General features: G+C 47.0%; 2 protein-coding genes across 6 annotated transcripts in view; one reads left to right on the plus strand and one right to left on the minus strand.

Moving 5' to 3' along the window:
• Positions 1–15,993, minus strand: part of KIF3C (kinesin family member 3C) — a 111,302-nt gene that overhangs the window by 38,688 nt on the left and 56,621 nt on the right. The gene's annotated exons all lie outside the window — the stretch shown is intronic.
• The window catches only part of LOC137571147 (uncharacterized), a 164,382-nt gene that overhangs the window by 261 nt on the left and 148,128 nt on the right, over positions 1–15,993 (plus strand). The window lies entirely within an intron of this gene.

Raw genomic sequence — 15,993 nt, forward strand, 5'->3', positions numbered from 1 at the left:
TGGCTTCCCCCTAAAATTGGCCCTAGATAACGATACCTACATTACATGATTACATACATAGACATACAACTATGGTTGGAATTAGATTGTGAACCCCTGTGAGGGACAGGTAAAGGGGCCCTGAGCAGATGCCGAAAATGCCATAATGAACTTACCTGGGGCTTCCTCCAGCCCCGCTGTAGTCCGTGAGGTTCCTTGGCGTCCTCTGGACCCCCTCCGTTGTACCACCACTGCCTCCGTTAGTCTGTTGCTAGCGTGCCTATCGCCGTGAGCGCACTGCACCAAAAACTCTAAAGAATGGGCCGCACATGCGACAAAAGCTCACGTCAACGGGTGCACCAAGGTGCTTGAGCAGTTGTGTACAACTTCTGGCCAAGTCGTGCAGCTAACGAAGCCTCTGCCGTAAGAACAGAGGATGCAGAGGGACCTCATGGACTACAGGGGGGGGGGGGGGGCTGGTGGAAGCCCCAGACAAGACAATATACTCTGTACAGCACTGAGGAAGATGTTGGCTCTATATACTGTAAATACTAAAAAACAATAACAGTCAGTGATGAGTCACTCAGCCCTGCCGCCCAGCGTAGTCAGAGGGTGAAATCTTCCCGCAGAGGCTCCTCCCTCCCCCTCTCCCCACATCCATACATTATACGGTATATTATCCCGGTGCTGGGAAAGCGTGTCATGATGCTATATATAGGTTGGTGTGTCAGGCTTGTATCAGGACAATGTAGAGCCATTAGAGAGATGATCTCAGTTATTCCTTCTTTCTCCTCCTCTGCGACACTCTGATCTGTCATCTAACATGCTGAACGCCAGCCGCTCACTTATCACATTAGCGTAATCCACTTACGTCGCACACATAAACCTGTGCCTGTGGCTCACCGACCCTCGCCTGGGCCTCTTAAAGTGGACCGCAGCTGAGAAACTTTCCTGACCCCCCCCCCCCCCCCCCCCATTCCATCTTCTTTAAGTCTACAGTCTCTACTTTTTGGGACACTGGACACCAGCTGCTTTAAGGGCCTATTTCCACAGTAGTGGCCGTCTGTTTCTGAATGAGACGTGGCAACTGTGCTGTTGTGAAGTTTCAGCCAAATGCCTTAGCCACGCCATGCACAGCTATAGGGATTCGGATACCTGCTGCGGTAAACTGCTGCATGCCGTCTGGCACTGCAGTATGCCGTCGGACAGCAAGACTACTGTCTGAATAGGCAACGTTTCCCCATCCAGCTCCCATGCAGGGAAATGCTCCATATTCGGAGGTGGAAAAGGACCTTATTACCAGCCTATATACTATTCAATCGGCTACTTATGTAGCCACATCAGGCACCCAACTCACCGCCTGGGCTCCCAATTACCCATATTTGGCACTGGCGCCAATTAGATGCCTGTCGAGCTACGTTCCCAAATCACCTGCTTCGTGGCCATACAACATACCCACTGGAGATGCTTGGAGATCTATGCAGAGAGTTTTTAAGGTGCCGGATTGGAGCTGAAGGACATTTTGCTCTCTCCATAGACTTCTTTTGGTCTTCTGAGGTCTGAAGAGCCACCAGATGCAGATGTCTCGGTTTGAGAAACCTTGCTCGCTCCATAGACTTCTGGTCTGATAAGACCTGCAGTGCTTCGGCTGAAGAGCCACCAGATGCAGATGCCTCAGTTTGAGAAGCCTTTCTCGCTCTATAGACTTCTTCTGGTCTGATAAGACCTGCAATGCTTCGGCTGAAGAACCACCAGATGCAGACGTCTCAGTTTGAGAAGCCTTGCTCACTCTATAGACTTCCTCTGGTCTGAAAAGACCTATATTGCCTCAGCTGAAGAACCACCAGATGCAGACGTCTCAGTTTGAGAAGCCTTGCTCACTCTATAGACTTCTTGTGCTCTGCTGAGACTTGCAGTGCCTCGGCTGAAGAGCCACCAGATGTCTCAGTTTGAGAAGCCTGTAGAGTTCCTTTCTTCCTGAAACAAGCACAATCTCTTCTGTGTGGTAAGCAGGAAAATAGGCTGTCGCCGTGAATTTATCTGCAAGAGCAATGCAGCGAAAAGAAGGCAGTTTATCCAAGATGTTTACGTGAAGATGGTTGTATTTCAGTGGAGCGCAAGGCCAGAATCCTCTGCTTCTCCCAGAGGGCCGACGGCCATCTTATCGCCTGCTATAAATAGCATTGCTCTGCTCTCCTCCATGACAGCTGTGATACCGTGACTCCTCTCTCGCTATTCCTACTGGGCTTCTTACATCAAAGACTATCAGGCTTGTTTAGTGAGGAAGGGAGAAAGCTCAGAGGACACCTTATACTGATGGGACAACAGAAATGGCTTGGGGTGGGTTGCCAAAGTCTACACCGGAACATTGCCTTCTTCTCTGCCTTATTGAAAAAGACCTGTCACAATTTTGCAGAACCTTGTGGGGCATATATAAAGCTGGGACAATCTTCAACAGCTTGGGGAGCCAAGGGAGGCCTTAGACTTTGTACAAGATGGCCATGACTCTTCAGACCTCTCATGGTCAATCAATGCCCCAACTTTTAAGCAGAATCTATCTATGGGAGTCCTCCATTTTGAGGGTGATGGCAATGCCCTGTTCCTTGCCACACCAATGTGGTTTTCAGCTCTATAGATGCTATCCCCCCAGGAACATGTCGCATTTCCATAGGGAACCAACCAGAGTGAGGTTCACTGTCAGGCAAGCCTTACAACCTACCACTACCCCTGGGGCAATAGCAACACTTCCTCACATAGTATAGAGTAGGCCGGTGGACAATTGGCTCCACTCATGGGTGAGTCACCATGCACCATATATTGTTCTCCTAGGAGGATTCTCAGCTGGAAGGACCTGCGTGATGTCATTGCTGGATCTTGGATTTCATATGGATTATGTAACGATTGGTGTCAGCAAGAGGCACAAATATCTGATTAAGTGGTGATATACAGAATCACCACTAATGCAGATATGTTAGAGTGAAATAGTCAGTATCTTCCTGATGGTAAATCAGCGGAAGGCTCACTAACACGGTAAGTGCCTGAAATGATCTACTCAGACCAGTGTCACACCCCGAACCTTGATTATTGGGGATCCGCAGTATCGCCAATAATACAAGGATAGACCCGATTATATAGCAATCTGCGGAATTGCTAATAATGCGGGTAGATGTAAAGCAGTGGACACACGAACAACATGGAAATAAACAAAACAGTAAATATTCACAAAGTTGTGGAAATATCCACCACACGGCAATTCCTCAGAGGTGTGGTTACCTCTGAATGGGAACCCCGTGTGTGAGATCCCCCAAAGTGGCAGTGGAGGAATCTCGGCCTCTGGCAGTAACGGTCTGCTAGGGCCGGCGTCTCAGGGAGGCAAGCCTCAGATAATAACCCAACAGTGGGAGACGTTCCACTGAAGGGAGCAAGGTCAGACAGAAAGAGGTTCGGCAACAGTACAGGCGGCAACAGTACAGAGACGTGAGACGAGAGAATAGTCAGGAACCAAGCCAATAGTCGTTAACGGTACAGGCTGGCAGAGTACAGAATCAGGAAGCAGAAGAGAAGTCAAGACAGGCACAGAATCATACACAGAGAATCAATAACAATAATAATAATAATAATCTCCTAGTCTAGGTGTGAAGTCCTTGGTTTCAACACCTGGGATCTAGTCTAAGGTCTGAGTGCTGACACAGGGTATCGCAAACACAGACGAAGTGTGACTGAAAAGCACTTCCTTATATACTGCCTGGGAGAGAAGTCTCCACCCCAGGCAGCAACCAATCAGAGCAGGCTAAAATGTCAGCTGACCTCCAGGTCAGCTGACACGCTTTCTAAGAGTATAAAGGCGTGTCTGGCGTGCGGCCGCACCCCCTAGAGGCAAGATGGCAGAACCCTGGTGAACAGCATGTTGGTGAGTTTGGAGCAGAGTGCTCGGACAGGTGTGCGCAGCGAATGCGGACGAATTTCCGCATCCCGCGTTGGAAGGTCCGCTTGCCGGACTGGATGCGACCATATTTCCGCAATCCATCCGGCGTTGCAGATTTTTCGTTACAGTACCCCTCCCTCTAGGCGTGGACTCCGGACACGTCCCACCTGGCCTGTCAGGATGGAGCTCATGGAACCGTCTCCTAAGTTTATCAGCATGTAAATCACCTGCTTTGACCCAGGATCTTTCCTCTAGACCGTACCCTCTCCAATGCACTAAATACTGCACTGAACCCTGAACTCGTCTGGAGTCCAAGATCTCCTCAACCTCCCATTCAGGCTCACCATCAACCATGACAGGGTGAGGAGGGGGGGAATCCACCTGAACAGCTGGTTTCAGGAGTGACACATGAAAGGCTTTCCCCACCTTTAGAGAATGCGGTAACCTGACTCTGTAAGTAACACGATTAACCCTTTCGGAAATTGGATATGGTCCAATATACCTGGGCCCCAGTTTCGCGGATGGCTGCCTCAGAGCTATATGACGAGTTGATATCCAAACTCTGTCTCCTGGTTTAAACTCCCACTCCGCAGACCGTCTCTTATCTGCCTGCCTCTTCTGTATGATGAAAGCCTTTTTTACATTTTCTCCGACATTAGCCCAAATCCTCTTGAAAGATTCCTGCCACTCCTCCAGGACAGGGAATGGAGAGGTCGACACTGGCAAAGGAGAAAATTTGGGAGATTTCCCATTGACAATTTGAAAAGGCGCATAACCAGAGGACTCATTCCTGAGATTTTTATGTGCGAACTCAGCAAATGGTAGAAACTCCGCCCACTGGTGTTGGGCGTCCGCCACATAACATCTCAGGAACTGTTCCAAAGATTGATTGGTCCTCTCTGTCTGGCCGTTGGTCTGTGGATGGTAACCTGATGAAAAGGACAACGACATACCCATCCCCTTACAGAAGGCCCGCCAGAACCTAGAGACAAACTGGACCCCTCTGTCTGAGACAACATTCTCTGGAATGCCGTGTAATTTAAAGATATTTTGAATAAAAAGATCTGCTAATTTTTGAGCAGTAGGGAAACCACTCAAAGGCACAAAGTGGGCCATCTTACTGAATCTGTCTGTGACCACCCATATGACAGTCTCCATGGAAATATGTGTCCATGGCTCCTGAGGGGAGGGCAGAGACTGCAAAGTTCCAACTGGAGCCAGTCGGGAGGGTTTGCTCCTGGCACAGACGGTACAGGTCTTAACAAATTCCTTGCAATCTTGTTGTAGAGATGGCCACCAGACAGATCTACACAACAATTCTTGGGTTCGGGTAATGCCAGGGTGTCCAGCATTCTTGTGTCCATGAAACAACTGCAGCACTTTGGGACGTAAAGTACAAGGGACATAAAGAACCTCTCTTGGTTTCCCTTCTGGGACTTCTAATTGAAAAGGACTTAAGAGGCTAGGAAGGTCTTCAACTATCTCAGTGGCTGCCAGGATGATCTCTTTCGACAGAATACTTTCTGAGGAAGGAGATGGAGCAGTTTCAGGTTCAAAACAACGAGAAAGGGCGTCCGCTTTAACGTTCTTACTCCCTGGTGTGAATGTAATTATAAAATTAAAACGGCAGAAAAAGAGAGCCCATCTAGCCTGTCTGGGGGTGAGTCTTTTAGCTTTTTCAATGTACTGTAAATTTTTATGATCCGTGTACACAGTAATTACATGCTCCGCCCCCTCTAACCAGTGGCGCCACTCCTCAAAAGCAAGCTTGATGGCTAATAATTCCCTGTTTCCAACATCATAATTTCTCTGGGCAGGGGAGAATTTTCTGGGAAAAAAAGCACAGGGATGAAGCTTGCCCTGAAGTCCTGAACGTTGAGACAATACTGCTCCTACTCCAACCTCCGAGGCATCCACCTCCACTATAAATGGGTAAGCAACATCTACATGACGTAATATGGGAGCAGAACAGAATGCCTCTTTCAGAGAGGAAAATGCCACAACTGCTTCTTCTGACCAATGAGTGGCATCAGCCCCTTTTTTTGTCAAATTAGTAAGCGGAGACACCACCGAAGAGAACCCCTTGATAAATTTTCTATAATAATTTGCGAATCCCAAGAATCTCTGTAGTGCTTTAAGCCCAGATGGTTGTGGCCAATCCCTTACAGCAGAGACCTTTTTGGGATCCATGGACAACCCTGATGTAGAGATAATGTAACCAAGAAAGGCAATCTCCTTTACCTCGAAAACACATTTCTCTAATTTCGCAAACAATTGATTCTCCCTGAGTCTTTGTAACACATACTTCACATGTTGGCGGTGTTCCGTGATATTTTTAGAAAATATCAAGATATCATCTAAGTAGACGATTACAAAGCGACCCAGTACCTCCCTAAAAATCTCGTTGACGAACTCCTGAAAAACTGCAGGAGCGTTACACAACCCAAAGGGCATCACCAAGTATTCGTAATGCCCCTTGGGAGTGTTGAATGCCGTCTTCCATTCATCTTCCTCCCTGATACGGATCAAATTGTAGGCCCCCCTTAGATCCAACTTAGTGAAAACAGAAGCCCCGGGAACCTGTGTAAATAAATCGTCGATTAACGGTAGTGGATACCGATTCTTAATCGTGATCTTATTTAGACCCCTGTAGTCAATACAGGGGCGCAAACCACCATCTTTTTTCTGAACGAAAAAGAATCCCGCTCCTGCAGGAGATCTTGAAGGGCGGATGAAACCCTTCTGCAAATTTTCCTGAATGTACTCGTCCATGGCCAATTTTTCCGGGGACGAGAGGTTGTATAGGTGGCCCCTGGGTGGCATGGTTCCTGGTTTCAAATCTATTGGGCAATCAAAAGGTCTATGGGGGGGGTAATTGATCTGCTGCCCTAGGACAAAAGACATCAGCATATTCCTGATATTGTGGAGGTACTCCTTCCACTTGAATCTTAGTAGAACACAAAACTACATTCTGTAAACAATGTTGTGTACAATAAGGCGACCAAGTAGTCAACTGCCCATTCCCCCAATCAAACTGAGGAGAATGTAATCGTAACCAGGGCAACCCTAGTATCACCGTAGAGGTAGACATCTTTAAAACGAAAAACTGTATGACCTCCCTGTGCAGAGCTCCCACTTGCAGCGAGAGGGGAGGTGTCTGACACAGTAGGGACTTTCCTTGCAAAGGAGTGTCATCAATCGCTGTAACATATAAATGTCTTCCTACTGGAAGTACAGGGATATTTAAACTTAAAGCAAAGCTTAAATCTAAAAAGTTAGCTGTTGACCCGGAATCTACAAATGCTGTGGTAGGAAAGTTCTGCCCTTCCCAATTTAGGGAACAGGGCAATAAAATTTTTTCTTGTTTTGGAGGTAAAACAATTCCGCTTAGGGTGGACCCCCCTACCACACCTAAGCCGAGGAGTTTCCCGACTTCCTACCAGTTTTGTGCAATGTGGCCCTTTTCCCCGCAGTACATGCAAAGACCCTCTCTGCGTCTTCTTGACCTTTCCGCCTCCGTGAGGCGCCCGTGGCCTAACTGCATCGGCTCCTCAGTCTCAACTGCTGCCGAGCTACTGGCCCCAGAAGTCCTAGAGTACATGGGGTACCTGCCCTTCTTGTTGTACCTCAGACGCCTATCTATTTTAATAGACAGCGTAATAGCCTCATCTAGATCTTTGGGTTCCGGATGACTAACCATCACGTCAGTTACTGCTTCTGACAACCCATCTAAGTATCTATCCAAGAGTGCATATCGCTCCCATCTAGAGGACACCGCCCACTTCCTAAACTCTGACGCATACTCCTCAGCAGTACTGCGTCCTTGTCTAAGGTTTTTGAGCTTACGTTCGGCCGTGGCGGCACTATCTGGATCATCGTAGATGACCGCCATGGCCTTAAAAAACTCCTGGACAGAAGACAGAGCAGGATGCTCATCAGGTAAGCCATAAGCCCACGTCTGGGAATCTGCATGCAATAGAGTCTTGATAAGAGTGACCTTCTGAGCCTCGGTTCCCGAGGACACAGGTTTCATCTCAAAGTAAGACAGCACTCTGTGACGGAAATTCTGGAAATCTGACCTTGTGCCTGAAAATTTCTCAGGAATGTTCATTTTAGGCTCGCTAAGAGCCGGGGGAGGTAGAACGTTAAGTGGTGATTGCAACCTTTGGACAGTCTCATTTAACTGAGTAATCTGAGCCTGCTGTGCAGTTACAGTAATCTTCAGCTGTTCTAACTCTGCCCTTACAGTCTGAAGCTGGTTTATCACCCCCTCCATCTTACTTCTTTATGGTCTGTGTTTCTGTAACGATTGGTGTCAGCAAGAGGCACAAATATCTGATTAAGTGGTGATATACAGAATCACCACTAATGCAGATATGTTAGAGTGAAATAGTCAGTATCTTCCTGATGGTAAATCAGCGGAAGGCTCACTAACACGGTAAGTGCCTGAAATGATCTACTCAGTCCAGTGTCACACCCCGAACCTTGATTATTGGGGATCCGCAGTATCGCCAATAATACAAGGATAGACCCGATTATATAGCAATCTGCGGAATTGCTAATAATGCGGGTAGATGTAAAGCAGTGGACACACGAACAACATGGAAATAAACAAAACAGTAAATATTCACAAAGTTGTGGAAATATCCACCACACGGCAATTCCTCAGAGGTGTGGTTACCTCTGAATGGGAACCCCGTGTGTGAGATCCCCCAAAGTGGCAGTGGAGGAATCTCGGCCTCTGGCAGTAACGGTCTGCTAGGGCCGGCGTCTCAGGGAGGCAAGCCTCAGATAATAACCCAACAGTGGGAGACGTTCCACTGAAGGGAGCAAGGTCAGACAGAAAGAGGTTCGGCAACAGTACAGGCGGCAACAGTACAGAGACGTGAGACGAGAGAATAGTCAGGAACCAAGCCAATAGTCGTTAACGGTACGGGCTGGCAGAGTACAGAATCAGGAAGCAGAAGAGAAGTCAAGACAGGCACAGAATCATACACAGAGAATCAATAACAATAATAATAATAATAATCTCCTAGTCTAGGTGTGAAGTCCTTGGTTTCAACACCTGGGATCTAGTCTAAGGTCTGAGTGCTGACACAGGGTATCGCAAACACAGACGAAGTGTGACTGAAAAGCACTTCCTTATATACTGCCTGGGAGAGAAGTCTCCACCCCAGGCAGCAACCAATCAGAGCAGGCTAAAATGTCAGCTGACCTCCAGGTCAGCTGACACACTTTCTAAGAGTATAAAGGCGTGTCTGGCGTGCGGCCGCACCCCCTAGAGGCAAGATGGCAGAACCCTGGTGAACAGCATGTTGGTGAGTTTGGAGCAGAGTGCTCGGACAGGTGTGCGCAGCTGATGCGGACGAATTTCCGCATCCCGCGTTGGAAGGTCCGCTTGCCGGACTGGATGCGACCATATTTCCGCAATCCATCCGGCGTTGCAGATTTTTCGTTACAGATTACAGTCATTTTTTGGAAGAAGGAGGTGTCTTTGAGACTTGTGGTCCGAAAAAGGCCTTGAGATGGCCATCCACTATAAAGAATGACTCAAAGTATCTGACAATTGTGGCCTCCCTGCCTGCGATGAGTTGGACAGCCTACTGGTTAAGGGTGTTGCCTTTAATGTAGGGTTTCAGCTATTGACCAGGATTTGAACCCCAACTCTGGTCAGTAGGTAAAACAGTAAAGCGTCTTTGGGCAAGGCTCCCTGATGCACCTGGTCTCCCATGGAGCTCTGAAGTGCTTTGAATCTTCCAGGAGAAAAGTGTAATATAAATGTTAAATGTCATGACTATTACACAGTGGTAAGCACAAATGGCCCAAAAAATGAGCATGCCAATGACAGTGAAGGAGCTCATGAGAGGGCGTTTATCCTACAAGAGTGGCAAGAAACTTGCCAAGGCAGGACAACCCTTATAAACTGCACCGAACATGCCACTTCCTGTTAGGTCACCTGAATGCAAACCTTCATTAAGGCCTCGGCCATTTTCCTTGTAGCACACATTGTAGGCTGCTCCTCCATCAGCTGCCTCCCCATCCCCGAATCTCGGCAGTTACGGCAGCCGGAACACTCGGAACACTGATTCTGTCACAGGAAACCCACCAGCCCCAGCCATGGAATTCGAATGTTAGTTCCCATACAGAAGCTGGCACAGCCCGGGGTGCAGTTAAGCGTGTAAAAGGGAATAATTGCTATGCACGATGTGTAATGCCAATTAATTAGCAAGTCGCAGCAGGAAAGTCAACACAATGGCTACGTATAAAAACGGAACGTGTAAATACATGGACGCCGCGAAGACCAAGCTGCTTATTTCCTCTAAAGACATATAACAAAAAAATGTCATCTCTGGTAGCAGGTTTGCATATTCTTCCACAAGCAGCTGCTTTGTCTACATGTGATAGGTCCATATTTGCTGCACTATATAGCCGTTCAAGACTGTGAGGAATGGTTCTAATACTGGTGTAGGAGATGTCTAAGTGATGGAGGCAATATCTCCACTTCTGCCTATAGATAATCCAAAGCCTTGTCCCACCGCCGCCTCCTCCCCGTTCCAGTGCTGGGACCTCGTGATGAGCGTAATGACTCAATTACAATTACGCAACATTTCCTGTAATTCATGAAATTTCGATTCATAATCGGAAATTCATGATTTTGCGGAATTACGAGAAATGTCTGAATTCCGATCATTTTTTACGTTCGTCCATTCTCGAAATTGTGTTCCAGTCCAGAGCCTCCTGATACATTTAAAGTGACCTTTTAAGTGCAGGGGCCTTTGCATTATCAGATATTGCAAGGCCCCAAAACCAAGTGTCTCAGCATGCATGACCGCTACGTGCACCATGGCAAAGAGCACCTGTCTTAGAAGTGGCTGCAGGTAGAGCTTCTGATACATTTAAAGTGACAGCACGGTGCATGCGGCGCTTGGAGCGCATCGTGAGAGGCGCCATTGATTGCAATTACTGATAATGCAAAGGTCCCTACCTTTGCATTATCAGCAATTGCAATCAAATGAGTGACTTTCCTGAGTTAAATAATTACTTAAATTTGCATAATTACTATTAGAAACAAAATTAGGTCCATTTTCGTCATTAAAATAAATTTGTTTCTATAGAAAACATGAAATTACGAAATTTCGCGTTAAACACAAATTTGCCTCGGAACGCAAAATTACACAATCAAAATTACGCTTACAGAATTCCGAATTACAGTTTGTATGGCAATTTCAAAATTACAAATTCACGTCTGTAGTTACGGAAACGCGAAATTACGCTAATTTAGCTCAACACTACTGGGACCGCCCCCCCCCCCATCGACAAAGGCTTGCCGAGGGAGCTCTGCAGGTGACTTGCGATTACGTAACAGCACAGAGCTTCTCCTAACGGCAGGGCAGGTTCTAGACTATCTGCTGCCTGAAGCAAACTTGTGAGGATGAAACAGGCGTGTTAACCATGATAGTGAAGTATACTTTTCATTGACTGTATACTTCACAAGCACAGTAGTATTCCACAAAGGCACAGAATGCTCCCGGCCACAGGAACGCAATCAGGGTAAATGACAAACTTTTGTGGTGTCACAGAACTGTTTCTCGCCGAGAGACGAGGACTCAGAATAGAAGGTTGTGCGTTCTGACCTATGTAACGTGGTGACGGGACCTGCTAGAACACAGGTGTCAAACTCAAATACAAAGTGGGCTGAAATTGCACACTAGGACCTAGCTGCAGGCCAACCTCAATGTCTACTCCCATATAAAGTTCCCAGGTGTTTAATGGCCTCCTTCCAACTCCTATACAGTTCCCGGTGTCTAGTGGTCCTCCCTCCACTATTTAGTTCCAGTCCCCTGGTGTCTAGAGGCCCTCCTACCACCCTATGCAGTTCCCTGGTGTCTAATGTCTCCTCCCTCCTCTATACTGTCCCTGGTGTCTAGTGGCGCCCTCCTTCTCCTATAGAGTTCTCTAGTGCTTAGTGTTTTTCCCCTACCACCCCCATATGGCTTCCCTGGTGATCTAGGGCTTTGCCTCCAATATAGCTTCCCTAGTGGTCTAGAGTGGGCCAAACATAGTGTACAGTGAGGAAACCACTTGGGGTCCAAATGTAATGGCTCTGAGGGCCAGATTTGACCCAGGAGCTGACATGTATGTGCTAGAAGGTCTCTAGTGATGCTGAATTTTCCTTCTATCGGTGAGGAAGGTGAGGGAGCGGACGCCTCTTCCTTTGCTTCACACCTAATTGGATACGATGTGAGATCTCGCGTGCTTCCAGAGACAATTTGTCAATCCGTCAATCAGCCGCCATTACTCCTGACCCCCCGCCCTCCCTGGAGAAAGAGCACTAATGTAAGCCTCTTCCCATAACAAATGGATGAAGCTCGGGGTTGTGGGTCATCGATGATATCACTGAGCTTGTGAGACGCAGATAAAAGCCATCAGCCCCCCTCACCCCCCCTCCTCGCCTTTGTCTGATGTCTGCAGTCACCCAGGCAAAGGATGGGTTGTCATAGCAACAAGATGGGTCCCGGCCGGGTGACATGCTAAGCTGTGAGCAGCCACTGGGGACTATAGGATGATAATCTATAACCTGATAATGTGTCTGCATTACGTCTGCTCTGCCATCTCACAGATCATACCATCTACCTCCCAATACCTCCTCCGGAGAGGATACTGTCGTTTAAAGAGTCCCTGTCACCCTCAGTGGCGTAGCTAAGGAGCTGTGGGCCCCGATGCAAGTTTTACATTGGGGCCCCCCCAAGCACTCTATACATAACAATTGATACGGCGCACCAAAACCTGCCAATGGCAACTACAGTGTCTGAGGTGCAAGAAGGGGATGGGGAGCAGTGTGTTAATGATTACCACTATTCAAAGTATCTATAGAAGTGGTTGTTATAAGCCCAGGACCAATAGAGAGCTAATACTGCAGTTGAGGGAGGGCCCTTTGGGGCCCCTCTGGCCCATGGGCCCTGATGCGGTCGCAACCTCTGCACCCCCTATTGCTACGCCCCTGGTCACCCTTCAGAATGTTTATCTCAAATGAAAATGCTCTAAGAAATTTAGAAAAGTATGGTCTAGCTCAGTGATCTGCAAACTTGCCTCTCCAGCTGTTGAGTAACTACAAGTCCCACAATGCATTTTCCTTTATGCATCATGACTGTGACTGTCATACACCTGCAATGCATTGTGGGACTTGTAGTTGCTTAACAGCTGGAGAGCCAAGTTTGCAGATCAGTGGTCTAGCTGGATCTCATACTATAAACTTAAATTTGATGATTAATCTCTAATAAATGCACAGAGGAGAAGGCTCTGGACCCCCACGGGGAGATGCAATTGGATTAGGACTACTTTCATTTATTTTATTTCACCTTGGGGTCTTGGACACTGTATACAGTACTCGTCATTATTGTAACTATGGTCACTCCAGCTTAATACTAAACACTGACAAGCCACTTCGGTTGTTCAATTGTGTTGTTATGGTGTCAACAGTTTTGATTGACACTATTGTTGTTATGGGAAAAAAAATTAATAATTATTCTTTCAAAAAAAAAAAAAGAGACCCTGTCATTTCACAGAGTACATAGTCTTGTCACTTACTGTCCTCAGAGGAGCTCACAATCTAATCCTACCATAGTCACAGTCTAACAGTCATTAGACTACCATATTACCATATTATTATTATTATGTATTTATATAGCACTGACATCTCCTGCAGCACATTACAGAGTACATAGTCATGTCACTGACTGTCCTCAGAGGAGCTCACAATCTAATCCTACCATAGTCATAGTCTAATGTCCTACCATATTATTATTATGTATTTATATAGTACTGCCATCTTCTGCAGCGCTATACAGAGTACATAGTCATGTCACTAGCTGTTTTAGGAAGAGCTGACAATCCAGTGACACCATACCTCCCAACTTTTTGAGATGAGAAAAAGGGAAACATAAGCCACGCCCCTTCCACACCCCGATCACGCCCCCAGTCACGCATGCATACCATAAAGATTTCATAAGAAAAATGTTGTTTTATAATTCAAACCACACTGGTCCTTTCTATTCTGGTTCATTTTCCTTCATATTAAAATTTTACAATTAGTAATATATCAATTTTAAGGATGGGAATAAAGTTTAGAGTCAATCAAACACATTTTTAGTATAGAAATATATATATTTATGTAGAAAGAGAGACAAAGTCCTAAGGCCTCTTTCACATCTATCAAGGCGTGCAGGAGCCGTTTCCTGCACGCATTATATGCCCTGCGGCGTGTCATCGGGAATCTGCGGTGCGACGCAATCAGCGGCGGTAGCTATTAATTGAACCCGACGGAAAACGCCGGCTTCTGGCTTATCGCTCTTGTGTGAAAGAGCCCTAAAAGAGGGACAGAGGGACAGTTGGGAGCTATGGTAACACTACAGCAGACTCTGTGTTAGAATTCCCCAGCATGCTCAGCGGGGACAGTGAGCTCTATGGAAGGAATGCAGCGGGGCACCGTGAATGTACACAGCAGTGCTGGCTATGTATAGAGCCCTCTCCCATACACAGGAAGTAGTCACATGTCCTCTCTCTCAGCCTGCAGCAGATTACACGCTCTGATTCCTTACATATCTTCCCCAGGAAGGATGGCAGTGCAGTACCGGCCGGGCACAGCTAGAGGGAGTCTCCTGCCGCTGGAGGCTATGCTGAGACCATGCTGCATGCCATGCGGGTGCATCAGCTGCCAGCTCTATGCCACTTGCCAAGTGTTCGCCTTTCTCCAGACAGAATAGAGGGGTATAGAGAGTGTGCCAGCTTCTAACTCTGCTTCCATCCCCCCATCACACAGTACAGCATATGTGACATTACGCAGAAAAACAGTGCCGTAGCTAAGGAGCTGTGGGCCCTGATGCAAGTTTTACATTGGGGCCCCCCAAGCACTCTATACATAACAATTGATACGGCGCACCAACACCTGCCAATGGCAACTACAGTGTCAGAGGTGCAAGAAGGGGATGGGGAGCAGTGTGTTAGTGATCACCACTATTCAAAGTATCTATAGAAGTGATTTATTACAAGCGCAGGACCAATATAGAGCTAATACTGTGGTTGAGAGTGGGCCCCATCAGGCTCCTCTAGCCCAAGGGCCCCGATGCGGTCGCTACCTCTGCACCCCCTATTGCTACACCACTGCAGAAAAATAACCCGATCTAAAAAGAGGAACTGCAGTGAAAATTACATAATGCATATAATTTCTTATTGTTTATAATCATTTATAGATTATTTACTCATTGTTTGACCATTGTAAAAATTGTCTTTACCTGATTTACATTCTGAGATTTATCACTGATGGTGACGTCTTTAGTTCTGCCAGGTGATCTGTACGGAATGTTCGTTACTGAGAGTTCTATGCACAGAGGGAGATACTGCTTGCTTAGCAGTTGGCAAAACTGTTATTTCATACCATGGAACAAGGTTCACAGACAGGAAACTGTGAGGACCATGGTCATGACATCAAACATTGGGGAGGCGTGTCACTACAATATCAGCCATACAGACCACTCTTATCATTTATTTGAGAAAAGATGAAGACCTCAGCGTTTCCCAGTGTAGCTCCGCCACTGGCTGTACCATTTAGAGGGATTGGGGAATAGAGATGGGAAGTTCGGATCTTTTCAATGATCCGGATGATTCGAATCGGATCATTGAAGAGATCCGGATCTTTGATCTGAATCTCGGATCATTTTACTACGGAAGCATTCGGGGTGAAATGAATAGCAGGACAGGTCTGTGGACAGAGAAGGGGAGGGAGTGGACACACAGAGAAGGGGAGAAGATGGACAGAGGGCAGGGAGTGGACAGAGAAGGGAGGAGGGACGAGCAGAGAGCAGAAATGTTTGTTTGCACACAATACCCACATGCTGCAATCATATGCTTTACATGTATTTCACCTATATGTTCATCTGTGTACTTTGAATGCAAACGTCCAACAGTGAAAGAAAGCGTTCCCCAAAGCATTCCCAGAAGTGAAGTGCAGCTGTTTAGAGCAGTGCAGGAGAATCATATTACGCTGCAATCACAGTGCCTGCAAAGTTAGGGCTCGTTTCCACTATAGCGAA

This window comes from Hyperolius riggenbachi, chromosome 4, assembly GCF_040937935.1.
Source record: "Hyperolius riggenbachi isolate aHypRig1 chromosome 4, aHypRig1.pri, whole genome shotgun sequence".
NCBI classification, from domain to species: Eukaryota; Metazoa; Chordata; class Amphibia; order Anura; family Hyperoliidae; genus Hyperolius; species Hyperolius riggenbachi.